Below are 23,263 nucleotides of genomic sequence, written 5' to 3'. Positions count from 1 at the left end.
AAGCTAGCCGTGTCGCAGGGAAAAAGTGGCCGGATGCGAGAAGGACTCGCGCACTGCGCATTCCGTACAAACTTAATCATGTATGTAGACAGTTCATCCAGCCCGGAAATCTAGGATATTGCCAATTTTTGCCTGTTATCGACAATGATATTGGCAAGATATCGGTCCAAAGGATTCTAAGACTTTGGAGAATGTTTTAATTTCAAGTTTGAAGTAGCATAACAAATGACAAAAGAAACAGTTTTCTAGTGTGATATAACTACAAATTAACAAAAAATTGTTTTATAGTTTGTAGTTTGTCTCTGTTAGACGATACAAAATAATGATGATAGAGAGAATGTTTGGGTTACAGACATGTATGCACCCTGAGGGACACAGATCTCCTTTGGACTGCAGTAGCAGTATGTAGTTTGGAGATGAAACGCAATGCAGTAGCAAAATTCTCATCCTTCTTCCAGTTCCTGTAACTGCTTGAACTGTCTTTTCTGCTACCTTGTGTTGCAGGAGAAAGCTTTGTTTGGCGTTAGTCTTACACATCATAAACAGTTGGTGGATCTACAACATGTACCAATTTCCATCGAGTGGTCAAAAACTGGTCCTGTCGCATTAACTCAGCTCACCCTGTTTCTTCACGGGTTGCAGAAGGTCTCAGATATAGTGCTCTCTGACTTCTGCTCAGTTCCAAGTTAAACTGTAATGATCACATGGACAAAGCTGCAGGGAGGGCAGAGCAGACACTGAGGAACAGTTACAAGATGGATAGGTGCAGTCTAAGACCACACTGGAGTTTTGCTGTAGCAGATAGCTTCTAAAAACATGGCTCGTTTTGAGAGATGAGAGTGCCACAAATATGATACACTAGTGGCTGTAATCATCAAAAGACATCTAAAAAATGTTCAAATGTGTGTGAAATCTTATGGGACTTAACTTCTAAGGTCATCAGTCCCTAAGCTTACACACTATTTACCCTAAATTATCCTAAGGACAAACACACACATCCATGCCCGAGGGAGGACTCGAACCTCCGCCGGGATCAGCCGCACAGTCCATGACTGCAGCGCCTTAGACCGCTCGCCTAATCCCGTGCGGCTACAAATTAACAATTCTGTATTTCTTTCCTTTACTTGTACTGTGCAACCTTCCTTCTTGCCAAATTTCATGATTATGGATCAATGGAAGGTATCCTACAGCCTTTGATGAGTGAGTTTATGAGTAGCGAAATATGTGAGATAAACGGCCGTATATTTTCATTGCATTGGTTTCCAAGCTTAAAATTTGTACACCACCAAGGGACAATACACCTTAGCGTGAGACACAAATTTCAACTTTATATGCCTAACTGTTCCAGAGAATAAAAGGTCTTTACAGATGGACAGACAAACAGCTGGTTAAAAATCACAAAAAAAGTATTTCTGACGGACAAACAGACAAAAGGATAAAAAAGTGACGAAAAAATACTTTTGTGTTATGTAATTACAGATTAACGATTTTTGAGTTTTTTCTTTTACCTGTACTGTGAAACCTTGCTTCTTGCCAAATTTCATGATCCTAGGTTAACGGGAAGTACCCTAAAGGTTTTGATGAGTGACTTTTCAAGCATCAAAATATGTGACGTAAACGCCCGAACCTTTTAATTACATTGGCTTAGAAGCTTAAAACTGTTACACCGACAAGTGACAATAGATCTCAGTATGTAACGAATATGAACATGATACGTCTCCTTATTCCTGAGAAAAAAAAAAGATTCTTAACACTTACACAGATAGACAGACAACAAAGCAATCCTATAACGGTTCCTTTTTCACAGATTGAGGAACGGAAACCTAAAAAAGGTTTTCTAACATTTGATTTAATTTTCTCGTGTTGAGAGTAGTGAAGGGCGATGTGTTTCAATTGTAAAAAACCATTCGACAGCCAAGATCGCATGAAATATAACTAATTTCAACAGACTTTGCTGCCATCTTCACGTCTTAAAATCTTTTTGTTGTAAAACATGTTCATTTTACACAAGATGTCAAATGGATAGAAATCATCACATTATAAAAGGTTTGTCACCTAAAATATTTCAAAACCTTGTGCAAAAGGCTATGTCCATATACGTATTGCTCACATATGCTTGTTACATCAAACAATCACGGTACACAATCACACATCTGTTTACATATGCTGGACGCATTCTAAACAATGCGAATCCACTTTAAGTGGCGTATAATGTACAACGAGTTTTATATTTTACCTATTTGAAGTTTTTTATTATCTTTAACAATTATTGGCACGACGCCTTTCTGCAGCCTGCTACCTACATCTACACACGGTAGCCGCACTGGGTAGCCGCGCGGTCTAAGGGCGCCTAGCCACGGTTCACGCGGCTTCCCCCGTTCGAGGTTCGAGCCCTCCCTCGGCCAAGAGTGTGTGTATTGTCCTTAGCGTAAGTTAGTTTAAATTAAATTAAGTGGTGTGTAAGCCTAGGGACCTATGATCTCAGCAGTCTGGTCCCACAGGAACTTACCACAACCGCCTACACGGATACATACACCGCAAGCCACAGTACGGTGCATGCAGGAAGATACCACAACCAGACATTTCCTTTCCTGTTGCATTCGCAAATAGAGAGCGGGAAAAGGCACTGTCTAAAAACGTCCTTAAAGGCGCTAATTTCTCGCATCTTATCTTTATGCTACTGTAGCCGTCTTCACACAGGACGTGTTTCTCTTTGCAAAGCACGCCAGACGTGAAGTCCGTTATGGTTGTTGGACGCTCTGAAACGACCTGCTAATCTCACGGAACGTGTCCTCGTCCCGATTCGCGACCTCAATGATCTTCAGCGGCAGTCAGCGGCATCTGGCGCGCAAATCACAAAGTTTCTTTGGGAAAATAGACGAGCGTAAAATAGCTGTGTCAACTATGTTAGCGACCGTCGAAGGAAATCGCGAAGATTCTCAACTCGTCGATGGCTTCGACAGCGAATAATGCTGCACTACGATCTGACATAGATACTACGAGAAGTTATTCGTTAACTCAATTCAATCTTCATCCCATTTTTGGTTTTAAATTGAATATATTTAAAGTCTAATGTCAGTTTGTTTTTGCATCATATCCGCTTTCTCGATGTTGCATTAACTACCATCACTCTGAAGTATGTACTGCAATACATAGATTTCAAGGCAGAGATTCGTTTTGTAATTTCATTTGAAAGGAAGAGAAGATTTTTTCGAATCTGCTCATCATCACTAAAAAAGATATTTACTGGCAAGATACAAATCCGACGCAGTCCATAAATCCAAAAAATATATTTAACACAAAATTCCATAATAGCAAAAACTTCCAGTGCGTAGCTCGTGTTTACTTTCGAACAGATGGGCAATTAGTTAAGATTTCTGGTCACTGTGGAAACATTCTAGTCGTTGGCCTTTGCAACAAGAATTGGTGCAAATACGAGGGTCGTTCAATACGTAATGCACCACATTTCTTCTGGAAAGATATTTATTGTTACGAGTCATAATTTGGTGACAAATAGATCAACATGTCTTGTCCATGTACTATTTTTCTACGCAGTCTTCAGCACTTTCTTTGGACATACGCCAACGTTGTGGAAGAGAATTCCGTGCTGGTAAAAGCTCTTGTCCTGTAGGCGTAGCCATGTTTTCACTGCATGACTGACTCTCTCGTCATCTTCAAAGTGTGTTCCCCAACTGTCGAGTTGTGATGCGCCGGTCGGCACGAGTAATGGCATCCGCACGATTCAGCATCTCTAGAGCAGTGGCCGTGACAGGACGACCCGAGCCTTGCTGATCCTGGAGCTCTGTTTCTGTATTTCCTGAAGCTGTGACTTTCTTTACCCATCGCCCAACTGTACTCTTATCAACTGCAGCATCGCCATACACTGCACACAAACGTTTATGAATGTTCACCGCGGTTTCTTTCTCTGCACACAACAATTCAATAACAGCACGCTGCTTGTAACGTGGGTCGTACGTAGACGCCATTTTGACGCTGTACTACGGCTCTGCCGTCTGCCAGAACGGTTCGAAACTTCAACGGCGCACACAACAAAAATCCAATGTGAAAGTAGTAAAGATCCAGAATCTTTTAGACAAAAAAAGGCGTAAAAGATCTGGAAATTCATGGACGCGAAGCTGCTACCTTTATCTGCTCAGTTCATGACGCTGTCAACTAAGCTATGGCATCGACATCGCAGCCAAGCCTCCATGTACAGTACACGCTGTCTAAAAGACTGTATCTACAAGTGCCTTTACTTGATATGTAACTATGACAAATTGCATTAGAACGTCGTGTTTTTGATGGATCATAATTATTCAGTAGCACTGAAACACATCAAATTAAGGAAGCCTTTTTCTGACGATATATAGTTTGTAGTCTTTTTATTGCAAAAAGCTGATGCTAAAATGACGCTTTTTTGAGAGATCCTCAATTTACGGATGCTTCGAAACAGCTTACATTCATACCAAGTAATCTACGATAAAGGTAACCCACCGAATACGTAGTTTAACTCAGTACGACATGGCAGCTCCTACGTTCTGCTACATAAATAAATGTCGTGTGACTAGGGCCTCCCGTCGGGTAGACCGTTCGCCGAGCGCAGCTCTTTCGATTTGACGCCACTTCTGTGACTTGCGCGTCGATGGAGATAAAATGATGATGATTAGGACAACACAACACCCAGTCCCTGAGTGGAGAAAATCTCCGACACAGTCGGGAATCGAAACCGGGTCCTTAGGATTGACATTTTGTCGCGCTGACAACTCAGCTACCGGGGGGCGGACGACGTTCTGCTCGGGAGGTGAAAACGATGTCTCATCTCATTGTCCACGTCCCTCTCCACGAGGCAAAACTCTGACATGGCATATTCTTCATTTCACGCTCAGCATTGTTGTGAAATGTGGAATTCCACGCTGTAGCGTTACCATCTCCACTTCCATATGCGTTTTCACGTCCTGTGAGAGGACGACTCAATGAGAAACGTACGCAGTCCGAACTGAATACTGGTTCTCTAAATTTCCACAGTAGTGTCTCGTAAAAAGGGCTTCGTCTTCCCTACAGGGTTCTAATTTGAGTTCGCTAAGCATTTCCTCAATGCGTGTTAATCGAACCGACCGGTAACAAATCTAGCAGCACGACTCTGAATTGCTTCGATGTCATTCTTTGATCCGACCTTGTGAGGATCCCATACACTCTAACACTGCTCAAGAATAGGTCGCACTAGAGTTCTACATACCGTCTCTTCTACAGATGAGCCACACATCCCCAAAACTCTCTCAATAAAACGACGTCGAACATTCGCCTTTCCCGCCACCAACGTGACGCGCTCATTCCATTTCATATCGCTCTGAATCAGCATCGTTACGCCTAAATATTTAATCTATGTGACGGGTGGTAGCATACTACATATGGTGTATTCAAACGTTACAGGATGGTCCGTAAATTGCCGTCGACCCTATCATATACATATGTATGTATATCACTTCCCTGGGGCACGCCCGGCAACATATTTGTCTCTGGTGGACTCTCGCCGTCGAGAACAACGTACTTGGTCCTATCAGTTTAGAAGTCTTCAAGCCACTGACATATCTGGAAACTTATTCCATATGCTAGTACAGTCAATAGTGAGGCACGGTGTCACATGCTGTTCTTTAATCTAGAAATATGGAATCTGTCTGTTGCCCTTCACCCATAGTTCGTACTATATCATTTTAGAAAACGGCAGGAAGGGTTTTCACACGAGCGACGCTTTCTGAAATAGAGCTGATTCGTGAACAGAAGCTTCTCCCTCTCAAGAAAATTTTTAAATTCGAACTGACAATAATCCACCTCACTCTTTCAAGCAGCACATCGATATTAATGTATTCGAACATTATTCGTTTTTCCTACTCATTTGTGTTACCTTAAATTTTTGCTCGTCTAGAGCTAGCTGCCACTCTTCAAAGGAAATACAAGTTCTATCCGAGTCAATCTGTATCAAAACGAGACAGAGAGAGAGAGAGAGAGAGAGAGAGAGAGAGAGAGAGAGAGAACACAAGGGGTTCATTCACACTTCCCTGGGGCACTCCTGATGTTATCTATGCCTCTCATGAACACCCGTAGTCCAGGAAACCTAATTTAATTACAGTACTTCAAAATTCTTCCATACACACACACACACCCACACACACACACACACACACACACACACACACACACACACACACACATGTAAGAATCCTTTCCCGTTCGCTCGGACCTTCGTTAACAGATTGTAATCTGGCGCTGTGCAAACGTTTTCCGGAAATCTAGGAATTTGGAATATGAAAGGTTCTCTTCATGCGTTCGTAGGCTAACAGGCGAAACCAGGGCAAGCTGTGTTTTGCACGACCGATCCTTTCTATATCCGTGCTGATTTATGGACAGAAGCTTTTTTCTCTCAAGGAAATTTATTACATTCGGACTTACAATATGCTCATGAATTCTGCATGAAACCAACGTTAATGACATTGATCTGTAATTTTACCCTCCTTATATACGAGAGCCACTTGCGGCTTTTCCCAGTCGCTGGGACTTTGCACTGGACGAGAGATTCGCAATAAATGCTTCCTTTCTTCGATACCTGCACACGTCGCGTCTTGGCAGTTGCCGCGAGTGCATAATAGCTTATGTGCATAATAGCTTATGTGCATAATAGCTTATGGGATGCCTCTTGCCAGATTGGCTGACCGCATGTCGTGTGTGGCAGAGTCGGTGACATGCAAATTAGGGAGCGCTTCAAATGCAGATGTGCGCTCGCGTCAGGTGGGACACAGACCCCACCACATGCAGAGTCCTTCCCAGCGCCCTCCCATCTCAAAATGGCGACGGAGCTCTTTGTTATGGAAACGTGGCAGGCTGTAGAAATATGGGCGCTGTTACTCGATGTGAGCACCCGGTGGGGGAATGACAGGAGTAATGCGTCAGGCTGTATGCACGAGAGGCTCACCAGTCCCCTGACCTGTTTACAAAGCTGATCATCACCAGCATTTCCGTGGTGAACGGAACAGAAGGAAGCAAAATTACGGCGCGACCTTCATCAGCTGTAATTCCCGATTTCAGTCCGGCCGACGTCGTACCACGTTGTCTGCGGAAAATTCGCCACTGACCAGCGTTTACATGCGACAGGTTTCACGGGACCTTTCCTGCACCTGTCACTCGATGGAGTATATGCCCATCACCTGACCTGCGCCGGTGTTGGTGAAGACCAGACGCTATGGCGGCAAATGGTCGCCAGTTTATTCTGCGCCCTCCATCCGTGGTCGAACCGTACCCTTTCATTCGCCCAGAGAACGTGTGTTTCCTTCCAGCCGAGACTCATACGGTAGTGAGCGTCAAAGTGCGGACGGTCGCCTACCATTATGGAGTAGAGGTCAAATCGCAACTCTGTCTTTGGAGCCTCCTACAGAATTCACACGTCGAGACTGAAAGACGTCTTTTTCGCCACTTACCTCCGTGGGGTTCTGCGCGTTGCCCAGGTCAGCTGGAACGCGCCTGTCGCGGCTGGCCCGATTGCTGTCAAGGGCACTTCTGACACCGCCTCGCCTTACTTCAAAACCTCGGCGGGCGCACCGCGTTGTCTTTGTTTCCCGTTCCCCTTCTCACCTGCCTACCACTACTGTTGCACACTATTACATTTGAGCATCTCCTTCTTTGAATGCCCCTTCTTGTCGACTAACGGTTGGTTGCTGGACGCCACGGCGAGGCCTCGTGTGGTCGACATCTGCCCACTCCACCACTACCTGCAGTCGAGCCAGGCGATTTTTTTGACAGTGGGTGATGTGCATACGTGGCGCACACATGGCCATCACCCATCGTCAAAAATTTGCCGTATACATATTTCTTTTTGTTTTTTGCATGCTTGTTAGCTGACAGTGATGTTAAAAGTGTTGGTAAACGTAAACAAAAGGAAAAATGGTTAGCGCCACATTTGGTATGAGGAACCATGGTTCGATTCCCTGCACCTCCTCGGATTTTTATAGACGTAAGGAGGGCTGTAACGTGGTCCTTTCAGCCTCACTATGTCTGGAGCTGACTGAATAAAGAAGCAGCGGCATCATCATGATCCATCTACCGTCAGTAACGGCTGCTGGGTTTGGGAACATGCTGTCCAAATGTCCCGCAAGCGTAGATTCCTCCTCGTTCTGCCTAGTACGCAGCAGTCAGCCAGACCGATCACAGGCCAAATCCGTGAGTTGTGTTTACATTTACCTTTACGTCTTCTGTACGGCAAGGTCATTAAAAGTGTTATTTTACCCATGCTACATCAAGATGATTAAAACAGTAGCTAAAAATAATACATACGCAACACATATAATTGACTGCCTTTATAATAAAATTAAAGCTATAGAATCACCTCCAGTAAATTCACAACCATTAACACAATAGTAAGCATTTTCAAGCATTCCTTTTCTAGGTGCAATCTCATGCCAAGTTGTAAAACTATTCCGAAGGATGGGAGTTCAAATGCGTTTCTGCACCAACAACCCTGTGCAACATAACATAAAGCAGCTCCCAAACCACTGGTCTTCGTCTTGAAAAATCAGGAATATATAAAACTGTGACAGTTGCCTCACTTCCTGTCTTACCCTAACAGACAGGTACCGTGAACACATGAATGTTTTTAGACTAAAAAAACTTTAGTGAATTTGCAGTTGCCATTCACATAGCTCAAGACAGTCCCGGCGTTTCAAAAATTAAAGGTAACTTAGGGATATTACATGCAACTAGCACAGGCAACAAAATTGACCCCCTAGAAGAAATAATGTATATTCACACCCTCACTTCACCTCAGTACATTCTGAAAGAGCATCTGGAGCTTGCTGACATACAAGAAAATTAAACACAACGTGGACTTCCAACAGTCAGAATTCTAAATAAAAATGTCTTTACTCTAATAGAATAACTGGTCACTATAGCTATTGAAGTACTTGGGGTTACACTCGTCTGGTATGAGATGTTCCGGGGGGGGGGGGGGGGGGGGGGGTGGTGGTTGCATTGGGTATCCAGTTTAATACACAATACACTCACACTGAAAAGTAGGCGGACTGAAAGGAGGTTGTCCTCCGCAGAACTGGTGAGGAGAATGTGGACAACACTGGCATGAAGAACGGCAGGATGTTAGATTATTTGTTAAGAGACCCGGGAAAAACTTCGACGGTACTAGAGAGAGCTATAGGTGGGTAAAAACTGTAGGAAAAGACAAAAGATTGGAATATACCCAATAAGTAACGGAGGACGTTGAGTGCATGAAGAAGATGGCACAGGAGGGAAGACTGACCAGTCACCTCCTCTTCTGGCACAGTACAAACGCACGCACACAGGCGTCCCCCCCCAATACACACACACAATTGTTGTTTATAACTTTTCGCCCCTAATTTTAATCCCACTCCTGAACCTTTATAATATTTGGATGCAATGGGAATCATACAGCCAACGGTTGCGCGTTCGACGTACAGCTGTCTGGCTTTAAGATCCCCATTATATCCATAATTCTACAGTTGCTGACTGCTGCCATGTTCAAGATTTTGCAAACTTTCCGTTATTGCTACTTCGATGTACAGATCGAACAGGACCAAAAGACTGCACCCTTGTGTTATATCTTTTCTAATCCGAGCACTTCGTTCTTGGTCCATCATTCTTATTTTTCCTCTTTTTTCTTGTATATTACCCACATTTCCCCACAGTGTTCACCTATTTTCCTGATAATTTCCAACACCTTACACCATTTTACTTTGCCAAGCCATTTTCCTATGTCGAAGACTCCTATGAATGTCTATTGATGTTTCTTAAATCTTGCTACCACTGTCGAGCGCAAAGTGAGAACTGCCTCTGTTCACCTTTACCTTTCCTAAATCCAAGGTAACGGTCATCTGACTGACCCTAAATTTCCTTTTCGATTCATCTTTATATTATTCTTGTCAGCAGCTTGCACACATTAGACGTTAAACTGATTGGGCGATACTTCTCTCCGGTCGATGTGCACGCTGGGACAGGTAGCTGTCCACAGTTTTCCCGGTAGAAGGCCACGTAGTGTGTCAGTACACGCGGTGCCTTCCGATGACGACAGCCAAGTGGAACGCGGCCTTACCTCTGCCCGCTGAGGTCAGTGGCGACGAATCTTGGTAACGCATAGGTGTCGTCCAAGAGCCAAAACTCTGCGTCTGCTTTGGGAAGTCACCAGCAGCCCCACTCCTTCACTTCTACCACAACCAATTCCTTAAAGAATTGAACTCACATGTATAAAAGATGGGTTTCACGTATGTTAAGGTATACGAGTCATCTCTTCTGCACTATGTGCCGTACAATGATATAGTTCTGTAGTTACCTTCAGTGGCATATGTCAATATTGTCAGCAAATACACTACTGGCCATTAAAATTGCAACACCACGAGAATGACGTGCTACAGACGCGAAATTTAACCGACAGGAAGAAGATGCTGTGATACGCAAATGATTAGCTTTTCAGAGCATTCACACAAGGTTGGCGCCAGTGGCGACACCTACAACGTGCTGACATGAGAAAAGTTTCCAACCGATTTCTCATACACAAACAGTAGTTGACCGGCGTTGCCTGGTGAAACGTTGTTGTGATGCCTCGTGTAAGGAGGAGAATTGCGTTCCATCACGTTTCCGGCTTTGACAAAGATCGGATTGTAGCCTATCGCGATTGAGGTTTATCGTATCGTGACACTACCGCTCGCGTGGGTCGAGATCCAATGACTGTTAGCAGAATATGGAATTGGTGGGTTCAGGAGGGTAATACGGAACGCCGTGCTGGATCCTAACGGCCTCGTATCACTAGCAGTCGAGATGACAGGCATCTTATCCGCATGGCTGTATCGGATCGTGCAGCCACGTCTCGATCCCTGAGTCAACAGATGGGGACGTTTGCCAGACAACAACCAGCTGCACGAACAGTTCGACGACGTTTGCAGCAGCATGGACTATCAGCTCGGAGACCATGGCTACGGTTACCCTTGATGCTGCATCACAGACAGGAGCGCCTGAGATGGTGTAGGCCTACTCAACGACGAACCTGGGTGCACGAATGGCAAAACGTCATTTTTTCGGATGAATCTAGGTTCTGTTTACAGCATCATGATGGTCGCACCCGTGTTTGGCGACGTCGCTGTGAACGCAAATTGGAAGCGTGTATTCGTCATCGCCATACTGGCGTATCACCCGGTGTGATGGTATGGGGTGCCATTGGTTACACGTCTCGGTCACCTCATGTTCGCACTAACGGCACTTTGAACAGTGGACGCTACATTTCAGATGTGTTACGACCTGTGGCTCTACCCTTCATTCGATCCCTGAGAAACCCTACATTTCAGCAGGATAATGCACGACCGCATGTTGCAGGTCCTGCACGGGCCTTTCTGGATACAGAAAATGTTCGGCTGCTGCCATGGCTAGCACATTCTCAAGATCTCTCACCAATTGAAAACGTCTGGTCAACGGTGGCCGAGCAACTGGCTCGTCACAATACGCCAGTCACTAGTCTTGATGAACTGTCGTATCGTGTTGAAGTTGCATGGGCAGCTGTACCTGTAGACGCCGTCCAAGCTCTGTTTGACTCAATGCCCAGGCGTATCAAGGCCGTTATTACGGCCAGAGGTGGTTGTTCTGGATACTATTTCTCAGGATTTATGCATCCAAATTGCGTTAAAATGTAATCACATGTCAGTTCTAGTATAGCATATCTGTCCAATGAATGCCCATTTATCATCTGCATTTCCTCTTGGTGTAGCAATTTTAATGGCCAGTAGTGTAGTTAGTAGTAAAGATGTAACAAATTAAAATGCCTGGTGCTGAAGTTTTACTCCGTGAAGTAAACGATAAATTTTTCCTTTCATTATTCTGTGAGAAGTGTCAGTGACAAACGTTTAGAAAACGTTTGAAAGTATGTTATAGATGGTTATAATTTTCAAAGTGCTCTCATTCCCAATTACTGGACGAATATAGTCTGGGTTATTTGTGTGCCGTGAGCTACGGACGTGTAGATGGTTTGAGGGAGGCGACCAAACAGCAAGATCATCATTCCCGTCGTGTTTTGGAAGGATGTAGAATGAAGTCGGCCGTGCCCTTACGAAGAAACCATCCCGGCATTTGCCTGAAGCAATTTTGGGGAAATCATGGGACACGTAAATCAGGATGGCCGGACGCGGGCTTGAACCGTCGTCCTCCCGAATGCGAATCAAGTAGACTTGGCCACTGTTTCTATGTTTCGGTACAGTGTATCGATACGTGGAACTGTTTCAGTGTTTCGGAACGGCTGTGGTTCACTGTTTCGAAACAGTGGTGGTTCATTCCGCCCCTGTCTCGGATAACCGGACCAGATTCGATCTCGAGCCATACACAGAAACTGTATCGTTGTTTCAAAATAAGGCTGTTTTAGTCCACCTGTGCTTGGAACGGACTAATTGTATCGAAACAGTGATGTTTCATTCCGCTCTGTGTCGGGCGAGATTCGGGCTCGGCACAGGTACTGAAACACAACATACCACTTCGTGAAACAGTTTCAAGAGTGTCGAAATCTTTTTGACAAGCAATAGCATGAAGCTTAAGATATCCGAAAATAAAGCTTCGTTTCTAGCTGACTGTCCTATGCCGAAATGGCGTAACATCTGCTTTATAAACACTAACCAAACAATAAAACAACGCATACTATTCACATTCAAAATAATAAATAGGTGAAAATCATTCAGTTAAATTACACTTTTTTTATAACATACGCTTCTCTGTTTATGTACAGTAATCACATTAAGAAACGCAAGTAAGCCTACAACATTTCGAATAAAAAAAGGCATAGAGTGACAGTCATTAGACATATACATAAATTTGATGTAGGTATAATTGCAAGCAATCTGTCTGACACATCACTGATAGTGTAATGGTGAACGGGAAGGGCTGGCAAGCATGGTGAATTTATAGTAACGGTTCGAAACACCTTGAGAGACAAAATTTTTTCTGTTATATTTTGTTATTTATTCGAATTATTTGGCATTATTTGTGAGACTATAGTCACTGTGCCTCGGTTCGAAACACCTTGAGAGACAAAATTTTTTCTGTTATATTTTGTTATTTATTCGAATTATTTGGCATTATTTGTGAGACTATAGTCACTGTGCCTATTATCCACAATGATTCCCTTAGTGTGCATGGAAATTAGCAGGATGGGTATATTACCCATACTAACGGAAAGTGGGAATCCCAGTAGCATATCCGTTGTGTCTGCAGTTTGCTCCCACCTCCAATTCCGTTCGTGGTGGTTCTTCTGTCTTAGGCTATGGCTGTCCTCAGCCAATTGAAAAGTATGAAAGTCACACGACACGAAAGCAGCGCATTTGCTGCAGGAAATACGAAACTGCCAAGACGCCTAAGTGATAGTTTCATACTTTCTGCGATATGATTAGCGCTCTCGCACCTCATTTGTGTTTATATGGACAAACGTATACAGTAGACATTCAAGATGATAAAATGTGTAGGTTTATTAAATAACAAAACACAAACTGTTTCACTGTTTCGAAACAGCGTATCGAAACATTACATTGTACTGTTTCATTTGTTTCGAAACAGTTACGTGTTTCAGTTTGCCCATCTCTAGAATCAAGTGTGCTAACCACAGCGCCGCCACGATTGATCGTGTGTTACGCTGCCTCAAGATATATACACAGTTTCTAACTGTAATACTTGTTCTGTTGCATTAAACTTGCATCTAGGATCGTGTGTCCGATTTAGGCCTTTAGTAATACATAGATAACAAACTGAAAAAAGGTGAATGTGTTCCTCTTCAAAAGACTCTGACAGTAACGTGGGAACCAGCTGCCTCAGTCCTCGCTCACTTTGTAAGTAGGCTGTTTATGTTTTCTATATGTAAGTAGGCTGTTTATGTTTTCTTATTGGCAACGTTAGTAGCGCTCTGTATAAAAATCACTGGCTGTGCTGTGTGCAGTCTGTGGCTAGTTTGCATTGTTGTGTGCCATTGTAGTGTTGGGCAGCGGCAGCTGGATGTGAACAGCACGTAGCGTTGCACAGTTAGAGGTGAGCCGCCAGCAGTGGTGGATGTGTGGAAGGAAATGGCGGAGTTTTGAAATTACATATATTATGACTTTTGATGATATTAAGGTAAATACAGTGTTTGTTTTCTATTAAAATCTTTCATTTGCTAACTATCCCTATCAGTAGTTAGTGCCTTCAGTAGTTTGAATCTTTTATTTTAGCTGGCAATAGTGGCGCTCGCTGTATTGCAGTAGTTCGAGTAACGAAGATTTTTGTGAGGTAAGTGATTTGTGAAAGGTATAGGTTAAAGTTACTCAGGGCCATTCTTTTGCAGGGATCTTTGATAGTCAGATTGCGTTGCGCTAAAAATATTGTGTGTCAGTTTAACCACAGTCTCGTATACAATTGTTCTAAGGGGACGTTTCATAACTTTTAGCAAAGAACATTCTTACACTTTTACCCAGTCTACCTTCGTAGTTGACTCCCACTATCACTGTCTTCATTCTTTCTGACACTCTTTATAGATTATGTGTGCTTTGGAAGTCAAATCTGCAAGCTGGAGAGATTGAATAAGAGTCTCTAACCGTTCTTTCCAACAACATGTCGTCTTCTAAAGTTGTGTCCCCAGCGGAGAAGACAGCTCGTCGGTTGTGGGTTCTTCTTCGGCGGAGGCTGCTCCGCTGTTAACTTGAACCTGTGATTGTGCTTTTCATGGGGTGCCACTTGCCCAGGTTAGTCTCTGTATCCACAGAGGGCAAGATCTGTAGTACTGACGATGATGTCAGGCGACACTTCTCATTAGCGTTTCCTGTTTGGTTATTATTTAAATATTCACATATTTTACACTGTCTTTTGCAACACTCGACATAGCTTTCTCAACTGTACGGTAACTTTTCTATCCATTTCCGATATAAAGTACGACATGTCCGCCCGAACCAGAGATACGTGTCCGGCTCTTAAGAACGCCCGAAACACAGTGACTAGGCCAGCCGAAGTACTTCGTCTCCCTAGGCGCGCCAAAGCGACCCGAAGTACTTCGGTTGCAATATCGTTACTTTTATTTTTCTCAAAACTGGCGAAATTTAATAAACAAAAACGATAGACTCGTATGGTAACCATGAGAGCTTGTCATACTAAAAAGTGAGTTAAACACAATGAAAAGTATATAAATAATTTATAAGAGAAGCTAAGCGTTTCGGCGCCTGGCACTCGAATGTGCCGACCACCTTACCACTGTCACTGTCTCTCTCTCTCTCTCTCTCTCTCTCTCTCTCTACCCACCCGAACCACCACACCATGCCATTCTTTTCTCTCCGACAGGCCAGGCTTTTCTCTCCGACGGCTACTGACCTTACTTTCTCTCTTGCATCTGCTGTCTCTCTCTTCAACCACCACTGTCTCCTCTCCACAAATTTCGTTGAGGAGGGCTTGCTATGGGTTTGACCCCTATACCGGATATTATCTGGCGTGCATAAGCAAAGTAACTTTAAAACTCTGGAACTTGGTAACGGATAATTACATCGAAACTATTTCAAGAATTCCCGAGAAAATCATCTTAAGAACATATAGGGCAAATTACGACGATTTTCCATGAACAGAAGTTATAGAAAAGGCCATCGCCATACTGGGTTCGAAAACGTGGAAATGTCTTTCTAGATAAATCTCTAAAGAATATGCAGTTTAAATTTGAGCCATTTGCTGTGGTTATTTATTTAGATAATTGCGGCCCATGGTGCAAAAAAGCTTAAAAACCGGTTTTTGCGATTTTCTTAGGAACCGCCCATGAACCCATGTTGCCTTTATAAGCCGCCTAAGGTCCACCCTAGATCAAACCTAATGAAAAAATCGCACTAGAAGTGGTCCCTGAGCCGAGACTCAGCGTTCTTGCTTTAGTCAGCCACCAGTGACACTAGTTTCTCACTCCCCCACATCTGATTACTTAAAGAATCGATCTCACAAGTATAAGTATCAGGCATATCAAGTTATAAGAGTCATATCTCCTGAACTGTGCCGTACAATTATATAGTTTTGCACGTACATTCAGTGGCATAAGTTTATATTGTCTGCAAACTGCGTTGCTCAATTTACCTGGGCAGGAGGACGGGTGTAATGTTTAAATTTTGACACTGTACTGCAGGACAGCTAAAAGTATGCCCCTTCTTCCGATACATATATGTATGGTCGCTAAGACAAGGGCTATCCTAATCATTTGACCCCTTCTCTCTGTGATCAACAGAACCCGACCGATTGAAAAATCGAATTTTTGCGGGTGACTTTTTGGAACATATTGCACTGTCGTAGACAGATTGATACATGTCTCTGCACGTAGCAGCGGGTCTACGATTTTGTACTGTACTGTTGCTATCTTCCGTTGTTCTATGATCCTTTCAATATGTTACTGTAATCTTTATGTGAAAAGACAGACGGCGCCTGGACTCATTCTCGGTTTATTAGAATTATCGATTTCGACCTCTGTTACAACTCATCTTAAAATCCATATCTAATTACTGCAAACCGCAGTTCCTCAACACAGTGAAGTTTAACTGCCTCTTCGATGCTGACAAACTGCAGTTCAAAGTAATTAGATCTGGATCAGAAAGTAACTTGTAAAAAAGGTCTTCCTTCGTTATGCGAGTGTTAGATGTGGTCACGGATGCCTCTAACTCAAGTTTTGAGTCATATCAGCTTCGCACTGGTAGCTAGAGCCGGACGACATGTCTAGCGTAGCTCATGAATCAATCTATCTGTTAAGGAAAACTGTCAGAATCCCTACAATGGTTCCTGAAATTAGCCTCCACGTAGAGACAGAGAAACGCGACGGAGGACTTCATAATATGTATAGAAGAAGGAAGTATGTACAGCTGTGAAGATTCTGATAACAACAGTTATTTAGTTTGGCTGAATGGCTTGCTGCAAGTCTTTCTATTTGACGCCACCTCCGCGACTGCCGTATCCGTAACCTACCCTATCTATCCGACCGCGGAAAGAGGACACACAGTTTAACATAAAATCTGGACGGTCTCCACGTCACTAAAAGGGGAAAACTGGATTTAAAGGGAGAAGGAAAAATTCGTGGTCTGACCAGGATTCGATCCCTCGACAAAAGTAGCTCTGAGCACTATGGGACTCAACATCTTAGGTCATAAGTCCCCTAGAACTTAGAACTACTTAAACCTAACTAACCTAAGGACATCACACACATCCATGCCCGAGGCAGGATTCGAACCTGCGACCGTAGCAGTCACGCGGTTCCGGACTGCAGCGCCAGAACCGCACGGCCACCGCGGCCGGCATCCCTCGACATTTCGTTTCCTCGCGCTACACATACTCCAGTCATCTTTCGTTGCTCGATATGTATTTCTAGCAGCTGTTTGCTTCACTGTTTCTACTCCAGACATAGGTTCCTCTATAGCTGATCAGGCCTCTGCTCCTATGATTGCCACGAGATGTCACTCCAAAAGTCAATAAAAATGCAACAGGTAAAAAAAAATACTATACACTCTTTATTATTTAGCAATAATAAGTTATATGCACAAACCTTCCTCTTGGACCAACCAGTCCATTAGCAGTTCCTGAGATAAGCCCAGATAGAACTGTTACTCCCTTCCTTCATCACTTAGGTCAACTTTTGTTTCAATAAATCCACATACTCTTTTTGAGATACATCCACCCTGTTTTTTTACCTTTCTTCAATATCTCTTCGGTACACAAGATATAGGAGACACCAAAGTTCAGAAAGTGTGTATTTAGTATTAAGTTAAACATTCTCCTACTGAAGGTGAAATAAAAAAGGCAACGAACATAATGGCAACTACGTCTAACACTTCATGACTTGTAGGTGAAGAAACAATTAGGGTAATGTATATTTTCAACTATCTCGGCGCCCAGATTTCTGCTGATGGTGGCTGCAACCGCGAAATCAAGAGACGATTGTGACTTGGCACAAAGGCACTGTCCAGCCTTGACAATGATTTGAGGATTAGAGACATGAGTTTAACAACAAAGCCCACATTTTAAGGGCCATGGTCTTTCTAGTTTTAATGTATAAATGTGAGACTTGGACCGCAAGAAAGGTTGAACGTCGTAAAATAGACTTCTTTTAATTTTGGTGTTGGGAGAAACTCCTTCGAGTGCCGTGGACTGAAGGAAGAAGGAATAGGTCATCAATAAAGCAAAAAAACCACACTGCTTCTTGGGAAGTCTGATACTGAACCATAAACTGATCTACATTGACCTGCTTTGATAATGGCATACATCATTCTGGAAAAGATCTTAATGTTGCCGAAGATCGAAAGCACAATGAGAAGAGGGCGACAAAGGAAGAGATGGAGTGATAGCGTCACAGCATAATGGATTATAGCCCGGAAAATGACCGGGAGATAGTGTAGGATAGAAGAAACTAGAGAGCTTTTAGTTCATGAGTCCACGGAGAGTCGGAATCGAGGGGAGGGAGGAAGGGAGAGAGAGAGGGAGAGAGAGAGGGGGGGGGAGAGAGAGGAAATTTCCTTTATTCCATATTAAACATCATTTTTTGTCGTATCTTTACTCAGTTACTGAGATTCTCGATATGACTCAGAAACTCTTTTGAGTATGGCTGCTGGCGCGCCATCACGCGCGCATTTGTGTGTGTGTGTGTGTGTGTGTGTGTGTGTGTGTGCACGCGCGCACACAAAGAAGAAGCAAAGAACAGTTATACGGAGTCTTACCCGCTCTGGACACGACGTGTGCCTTCAATAGTGGTTTCCATTCTCAGTCTTACCTGTAAACAGAGAAAATACCAAGTGAACAGATATTCATATACATAATGAAAGACACAGATCGTTAGCTAAAAATGTTGACGATTTGAGACTTATTTCTATGCGTTGTTATTTTAACATGTGTCGATATTATTCTGCACTGCCTGGAAAGAAAGAAAGCACCCAGAAAACATGGTCAGATGCTAATGAAATTTCGTACACATGCACAGCAGCAGCTGGTATGTAAATGATTACTGCAACACTTCTCTCTGGCAGAAAGAACACCCGCCAAAGTGCATTAGTGTTGTTCTGGTTTACGTTGTTTACCAGGAATGCAGGTCATATAAAGGCCGTGAACGGCGTCAAATGTTGAATGATCACTGTGAAGGACACTAATGCCGCTTACTCATGTCAGATGGCGTTACCAGCACCTGACAGAATTTCAAAGGGGCCTTCTTGTGCATCTCCCTTTGGCCTACTGGTAGTAATGTACATTATGCAGGTTTGTGGAGCATTTAGATGTGATAGTTGCCCGATGTTGGGCGAGCGAATGAGTGAAATCTGAGGGCACAACGGTACGTCACGACATCCTGCGTCCTCATGTGTTACCTCTCATGAGACAGTATCCTGAAGCCATTTTTCAACAGGACCATACTCGGCCAAAGATGGCACTTGTCTCTCTGAACAGTGTGCGTGACGCTGAGATACTCCCTTCGCCAGCAAGATCCCCACATTTGTCCCCGACCGTCAACTTCGTCCCAGTGCCAGGATATAGAGAACCAGTTGAGCAGTCCGCCGCTTCTGATCTGGTGGCTAGCGTTGTTGCCTCTGAATCGCGGGGTCCCAATTTCGATATCCGGCCGAGTCGGGGATTTTCTCCTCCCGGGAACTGGACGTTTGTGTTGTGCTCATCAATTAACCATCATTCGGGAAAAATGGCGAGACTGGACAGTGAAAAGATTGGCAACTTGTATGGCGCTGATAACCACGTAGTTGAACGCCCCACTAACCAAATATCATTGTTATCGTCATCGTCATCATCATCATCATCATCATCATCAACTGCAGCAGTTGCGAGCCAGCTTGCCACACGAGACTGAAACAACAGGTTTATAATCCCCTCCCAATTGAAACACTGAATGCTTTTTAGCCACAGATGACACAAAAAATCGTTCTGAATTTAAAATGTTCAGTTCGTAGAGGATAAAAACGAAATCTTCATTTTTTAATATAGATTATGCTTATTTATTTATGACGCTTATTTATTTATTTATTTTTTTGTTTATTGTAACTTACAAAGTTCATTAGTTTCTCAAGCTTATAAAACCTTCCCTCGAGCGACTCTTAAGCATTGGTCGATAGTCACTATTTTACCAGACAGAATTAATAGGAGAGACAGAGAAGATCGAAACCAATGCTGCGAGTTGTGTAGTACTTCATAGAGAAGTTTACTGCTAAAATTTCGAGGCTAACATCGGGCAACATTTACTTCCTCGCACACACATCTAGCTAGATGACCATGACGACAAATGAGAACTCATACGGAGGTTTCCCGAAAATCGTCTCTGCCCTTGAATAGAAGAGGAAAGGGAGATGATATAGTGGCATCCGAAGTGCCGTAAGGTGGTTGGCGCAGAGTAGGTTACCACTTTTAAGAAATTATGAAGTATGCACTGTGATGCAGGAAAATGTGTGCACGGTGAATTTTCCATATTTTTACAGCTGAAAACAAACAGAAGCGACTAGATGTAGTCTTCAAGTTTTTCAGCCATTACTCTAATGAATAAGACCCATCCCCCATTTAACATTTAATAATGAAACATTAGTATTCTACTCTGCTATTCACAGAACACGGCGGTCAAAGAGCAAAAAGAGATCCAAGTTGGAATAGCCTAATCGTTCATTAACAATTGCCGCCTTCTGGAACCAAAATGGTCTGTCGTTTATCGTTTTTCTGATACGAAAAGCAACCAGCAATGCTAATGGACACTGTCAAGTTTTGAAGAAGCTGCAATGGACAGTTCAGAGTCGGCACCAACTTCTATCGTTTCTTTGGAAATGAAATGTTCACTCGATTATGAAAAAAATGGTTCAGATGGCTCTAAGCACTATGGGACTTAACATCTGAGGTCATCAGTCCCCTAGAACTTAGAACTACTTAAACCTAACTAACCTAAGGACATCACACACATCCATGCCCGAGGCAGGATTCGAACCTGCGACCGTAGCAGCAGCGCGGTTCCGGACTGAAGCGCCTAGAATCGCTCGGCCACAACGGTCGGCTACACGATTATGAAGCGGCTTCTGAATTACAGGTACCTGAGCACACAGTACTAACAATCAAGATTAAAAATAACGATGTATCAGCTACAAAGATAAGCAGTGCCTTCTATTTTTTATATATGCTGAATATTACGTTATCAAAATTTATTAACTTTATAGTATGGATCAATTATCCTCAAAGAGCCTACAAAATAAGCAATTATTACGATTATTTCAAAAGGTAATGAAACAACCAAAGTAAATATTTCTGCACATTATTTATTGATTCTCGGAAAACGTTTTTTTTTTCTCCAAGAAAATCAGTAATTAACCCCCAACCCCCCCCCCCCCCCCCCAAATGGGAGGAGCTTAAGCTCCTCCTTTCAAAATGTGGTGTGTCCATAATGGAAGTCCTGCAGTCTGCAAATCTTACCTGAAATCAAGAAAGCAATTTTCTTAATCTAGAGGATATTGCTCACGGAGTAACAGCTCAGTTTTTTTTTAAATTGAAAAAATAATAAAATGACGGGCGTCTGAAACAAAGTTTTTTATGTGTTTTGGTGACGTTTCTTGCAATAACTACTGAATAAATTAAAATGGAAAAAAATTGGACTATTACTCCTTGCAGACATGCTCGAGGAGTAATTCAGCAAAATTTCAGAAAGACAGTTTTATTAGTGTGCCCGCAATCCATTTCGTCAACTTATGATACAATTACATGTCGAGCTGTCCCTTGTAATAATAACTAGCCCCGGTCTCCGCTACAATAGCCTAAAAGTGTCACTGGATGTCGGTTTTTTTTTTCTTCTGTTCGTTCTTTCATACATACATAGACCCGAACACGTCATCGGGAAATGATCATCGCGTCGTTAGCTACCGACGCGAACAAACCACTGCTGAAATTGTACTGCAGTATTTAGGGCTTGTGTTAGAGCCTTGACAGCCATTATCTCTCTACAACGTTTCAGATATACACTGACGTGACAAAAGTCATGGGATATCTCCTAATATCGTGTCGGACCTTCTTTAGCCCTATGAAGTGCAGCAACTGACGTGGCATAGTCTCAACTGCTCATTCGAAGTCCCCTGCAGAAATATTGAGCCATGCTGCCACTATAGCTCCCCATAATTGTGGAAGTGTTGCCGATGCAGGATTCTGTGCACGAACTGACATCTCGATTATGACCCATAAACATTCGTTGGATGGCCAAATCATTTTTTCGGGATGTTCGGAATGTTCCTCAAACCAATTTCGAACCACTGTGTCCCGGTGACATGATACATGTCATTCATAAAATTCCCATCGTTGTTTGTTAACACAAGTCCATGCACAAAAAAAAAAATGGCTCTGAGCACTATGGGACTCAACTGCTGTGGTTATCAGTCCCCTAGAACTTAGAACTACTTAAACCTAACTAACCTAAGGACATCACACACATCCATGCCCGAGGCAGGATTCGAACCTGCGACCGTAGCAGTCGCACGGTTCCGGACTGCGCGCCTAGAACCGCGAGACCACCGCGGCCGGCGTCCATGCACAGCTACAAATGGTCTCCAAGTAGCCAAACAATTATTTCCAGTCACTGATCGGTTCAGTTGGATCAGAGGACCCAATTCATTCCGTGTAAACAAATACAAAGGTTCAAATGGCTCTGAGCAGTATGGGACTTAACATCTGAGGTCATCAGTCCCCTAAAACTTAGAACTACTTAAACCTAACTAACCTAAGGACATCACACACATCCATGCCCGAGGCAGGATTCGAATCTGCGACCGTAGCAGTCGCGCGGTTCCGGACTACAGCGCCAGTACCAGCTTGCACAGTGCTTTGTTGACAACTTTGGTCCATTGCTTCGAGGGGTGTGCGCCATACTCGTACCATCAGCTCTTACCAACTGAAATCGGGATTTATTTGACCAGGCCACGGTTTTCCAGTCGTCTAGTGTCCAGCCAATATGGCCACAAGCCCAGGAGAAGCGGAGCAGGCGATGTCGTGCTGTTACTAAGTCATTTGTTTCGGTCACCTACTGGCATAGCCCATTAGCGCCAGATTTCGCCGCATTGTCTTAACAGATACGTCCGTCGTGCGTCCCACATTGATTTCTGCGGTTATTTCACGCAGTGTTTCTTGTCTGTCGGCACTGGAAACTCTACGGAAAGACCTCTCGGTAGTTAAGAGAAGGCCGTTGTCCGTGGTGAGAGGTAATGCCTGAAATTTGGTACTGTCGGCACACTCTTGACAC

The 23,263-nt window shown here is 43.5% G+C and overlaps 1 protein-coding gene across 1 annotated transcript in view; it reads right to left on the bottom strand.

Moving 5' to 3' along the window:
* The window catches only part of LOC126094700 (uncharacterized), a 477,763-nt gene that overhangs the window by 195,614 nt on the left and 258,886 nt on the right, over window positions 1-23,263 (bottom strand). The gene's annotated exons all lie outside the window — the stretch shown is intronic.

This window comes from Schistocerca cancellata, chromosome 8, assembly GCF_023864275.1.
Source record: "Schistocerca cancellata isolate TAMUIC-IGC-003103 chromosome 8, iqSchCanc2.1, whole genome shotgun sequence".
Taxonomy (NCBI): Eukaryota; Metazoa; Arthropoda; class Insecta; order Orthoptera; family Acrididae; genus Schistocerca; species Schistocerca cancellata.
This window is presented reverse-complemented; position numbering and strand designations above follow the sequence as displayed.